Here is a 4,877-nt window from a genome sequence, read left to right as displayed (position 1 = left end):
GAAAAATTTCTTTTCTTTTGTGGGGAGGGGGCTCTAATTTTAGGGATGTTTTTCTTAAATTAAAATCTGCCTTTCTAGCTATAAAATCCACTCATTGTTCCTTGTTCTGTCCTCTCCAATTGAAAAGAATAATCTAGTCCCTCTTTATACTTGTGAGTCTACAAATATTTGGAGAACAGTTTCATTCCCCTCGTAAGTCTTCTCTTCTCTAATATTCCTAATTTCTTTAATTACTCTTCATATCATTATCTCAAGACCCTTCAGCATCCTGCATGGGCTCTTGATATTCTCCAACTTATCAAAATTCTTCCTAAAATTGGATAACTGAAATTGAAAAAAATATTGTGCATGTGGTCTCACCCAGTCATGCAGTCTTATTATTATATCCTTCATTCTGCTAAAATAGCTAAAAATGGCATTAGGCTTTTATTTCTCATGTCTCACTATTTCTTCATACTTAGCTTGCACTGCAGTAGAGACTCCAGACAGTTTTCCAATAACCAACTCTCTCACTATGCCTCACCCATTTTGGACTCATGAACCTGACTTTTGAACCCAACTTTAAATAGTTACCCAAATAACCTTTGTTCTCTGAATTCAGACAATGTTCTAGCCCAGAGGTGGGCAACCTGCAGCCTCCAGGTCATATGGACTTGAGGACTTCTACGTCCTCAGGTGTGGCCCTTTGAATCCAAAACTCACAGAACAAATCCCCTTAATAAAAGGATTTGTTCTGTAAAACTTGGACTCATTCAAAAGGTCACACTTAAGCACCTAGAAGGCCACATGTGGCCTCGAGACCAGAGGTTCCCCACCCCTGTTCTAGTCTACTTATATTCTTGGGATCTTGCTTCTTCCATGCACTTTATCAACTAATCCTTCTAGGTCTGTGGCACATGAAAATGGGATAAGGACTTCCAACAATAAATTGTGGAGGATTCAAATCTGAGTTCTCCAACTCTGAGCTCAGTGTTCTTTGTTCTTGATAAATGTTGGGGTTCACTGAGCCAAAAAGTAAGCGAGTATAAGTGACAAGCAGGGTGATTCCATTAGCTATGCTGATTTATGGTTGATCTTTCTGACCTCAGTGTGGTAGACCATATCAAACTAAATTATTTCATGGTCCTAAGTTATTGACAAATTGACTTATTAACATGAAGAGGATTCCAGTCTCAAATTGCAAATCATAAGGAGATCCATATAGAATTTTTTGGAAATGTTTCCCCTTATTGTTGATGAATTAACAATCAGTAGGGAAAAAGGAAGCTGTATTTTTTTTCCTCTGTTAAATGAAATTCAAAATTATTTATCCAACATTCTACTATGTGTAATGTACTGTACTAGATGCCAAGGTTACAAAGAAAAACATGTTCGTCACCTTAAGGAGCTTGACATTCTACTGCAATAACACAACATATATACAACTAAGTGAATAAAAAACACATACAAAATCATGAAAAATCATTTTGATAAAGAAGAAATCTTAAGACTTGGGGTTATCAGGAAGACCTAATGTAGGAATCGATAAAGCAACAATACTTGGAAAGAAGCTAGAAATGCTTGGAAGTGGAGGAAAGGAAGAAGTGAAACTAGACATTTGGGAGAAATTTTGCTTCGCTGCATCCTACCCATGTGACCTTGGTCAAGAGTTTTAACCCTGCTGGGCTTCAGTTTACTCAACTGTAACATGAGGAGGGCTGACAAAATGACATTAAAGGTTCCTTTCAGCTCTGACTGTCTTCCTATAAACCTGACTTACATTATTTCAGCTATCTAGGTTTTACTTCAAGGACCTGGGGAACACAAATTTTTAATGACTGCAACCTCCCCCAATCCCTCAATCTTTCTACCAAAAGATTTTTTTCTACTGTATTATGACTAATTTTAGAAGCGATTGCACTCTGGAATTTTCCATCCCATATGGCTTGCATTCTGTAATCACCCACCTCTGTCTCTGTTTCTCCAGCTTTGGAAGTGACAAAGTCCTGAAGTCATGAATTTCTCATAATAGTCTAGTTCTCAACAAGCTCAAACTTGTTACAAAAAATTCCTGAGCTGTTCTGGGGCTGCTCCTTTCAGGACAGTAACTTAAAAGCAAAATTTAATAGGTAGTTGTCTCTGACTCTAACAATCCTATTCTGACAGGTTTCTTTTGTGGATCTTTTCTTCTGACTTTTGAGACTTTAATGGGTGACTATAGACATTATTGGGTTAGGGGTATGCTTCTAGAACCGGACTTGATACTGCAAGTGTCTGGGATTTCTTCAGAGAGTGGCTATTGCCCTTTGGAGATCACTTAAACACTTTGTTTTCGGTTATTTCTTTCCCACATAAAGGCTTGCTTTGGTGTATATGCAATCTTTTTTTTTTTTTTTTTTTTGACCTGCAACACCTCGGGGCACATACCCAGTCATAAGACCTATGGGTCTAAAAGTTTGAAGAGTTTGTCCCTTTATTTGCACTATTCCAAACTGAAATCCTGAACAACTGGACCACTTCCCAGCTCCCTGTCTTCCCTCAGTCCCTCTAAAATTGACTCTACTGACTCTCCTCCCACTCCATCTTTGCTAATGTACACAAAATTATGTGAAATTTCAGAACATTACTGCTAGCAATTTGGAATATGTCTTCACATGGTCTTTTGGCTGCATTATTATGGCTCTTGATCCATGTTTATTTCAATTCTCAGTATGATACGCTTGTGTTATTTTGATATCAATTGATAATTGATGTAAATATTTCCCAACTGAGTTGCTTTTCTTTTATGCCATCTTCACTGAGTTCATTCATATATTTGTATATACAATTTTATTATATACTTATATATTTATATTTGTACTATATATGTGTATACACATAGGTGCACACATGCATATATACACATACACACACACACACACACACATATATATATATGTATCAGTAAGTACCTCAACATAACACAGTGGGGCCTGCTATCACAGCTTCCTAGATCTGTATTTATAAGAGGAAAGGCAACTTTTGAGGGATTAACAATCCCTTTATTTAGTTCAACCAGATGCTTCCAAACATACCTTTTTATCTTTTAAATTTCCAAAGCTACAAACCTCTTATCTATTCAACAAACAGAGAAAATACAGAGAAATAAAAACCAACAGACAGGGATCTACTGCCTGAATAAAATGGTCACTCAGAATCTCAACCATAAGAACCCCCAAAGTAAAGTACAAGCCTCCCACTATATAATGAAGACTCAGCTTCTGATTGGTTCAGCGTCAGTAGGCATCGAACCTACATGATTCAGCACAGCTGTGAACTGTCAGGGTTCAAAGGGGATTGAACTTTCAGGTGCTCACATTTTAGTCTGAGTCTGGAAAACAACTCCAAACAAACAAATCCCACTTTGCATGCTGCTGCTGTTACAATATAAAGCACACCTGTGCATGCGCACACACACACACACACACACACACACACACACACACACAATTTTATATAACTGAAATTGTGTACTTTATTTTTGTTTGGTGAAGAAATACTCATCTAGCATTAGTTGAGGAGGATAAATATTATTTTTTAACGATTTAGTCACACTTAAGTTATACATATTTTGTGACCTTGTGGAATTATGAAAAAATTGCTTCCCTAATACTCATATCTATCAAATTGCTTTCCAGTTTTCCTAAGCATTCTGGGAATCTTTCCTTCAGTAAGACTTTTTCTCGGGTTGCTGAAATACTGGACAAGTTTTGGGTTGCTCGTATTTCTTCCTTATGTATTCATTTTATGCTGTTTTTGATTACGACCAAATAGTTTGGATAATTACTGCTTGATAATGGAGTTCTATGTCATGTTTCTAATTACACTTTTCCTTCAATATTTCTCTTGAAATTCTACACCCTTTTTTCTTTCACATGAGTTTTGTTATTATTTTATGTTTATTTCTTAAAAGTGCCCCCTCAGTAATTTGACTGGTATATCAGTAAATCTTTAATATTTTTTAAGTCTTATCATCATTTTTATTATGTTGGCATGGCCTGACTATGTGCAGGAAATATCTATGTAGTTATTTATTTCTCTTTACTTTTCTCAAGGATGTTTTATAATTGTATTCTTATAAATCTTCATTGTGTCTTGGGAGGTTAGCATTTTATATTTTTTTAAGTGGATTTTCTTTCATCACTTACTCCTGGTTTTTGTTAGGGTCATTTAGAAAGGCTAATGATTTCTGTAGATTTACTTTGAATCTTACAAACTTACTATAGTTACTAATCACTCAAATGACCTTCTTCATTGTTCCCCTGGGTTTTTCTAAATAAATGACCATGCCATCTGCAAGTAAGAATGATTGTGTCCTTCTACTAGTGTTCATATTTTTTATTGTGTTTTGGGAAGGGGGAAGGGTCTTATTTCCATAACTCATATTTCTAAAATCAGAGAGTAAGCAAGCACTAATTACGGATTTACTATGTACCATGCTATGACTAGCGAGTTATCCTGACAAAGGTCTATTAATCTCTGCCCTACTTCATTTTGTACTCCAAGGCTAAACTTTCCTGTTATTCCAATCATCTTTTGATTTCCTCCATTAGCATTCTAATCCCCTGTGATGAGTGTGACATCTTTTTGTGTTATTTCTAGAAGATATTGTAGATAGTCACAGAACTGATTAGCTTTGACCTCTTCAGCATCAGTAGTTAGAGCATATACTTGTATTCCTGTGATGATGAGTGGTTTGCCTACTTCAAACACATCAAATTCTGTCATTTTTTGAGATTGCCCCCCATTACTGCTTTTCCCACCCTTTTGTTGACTGGGAAGGCTATTTCATTTCTTCTCAGAAATGTTTGTCCACAGTAGCATATGTAGTCATCACCTGAATTAAATTCATCCATTGC

This window comes from Notamacropus eugenii, chromosome 3 (genome assembly GCF_028372415.1).
Source record: "Notamacropus eugenii isolate mMacEug1 chromosome 3, mMacEug1.pri_v2, whole genome shotgun sequence".
In the NCBI taxonomy this organism is placed as follows: Eukaryota; Metazoa; Chordata; class Mammalia; order Diprotodontia; family Macropodidae; genus Notamacropus; species Notamacropus eugenii.
Note: the sequence above shows the minus strand (reverse complement) of the source record.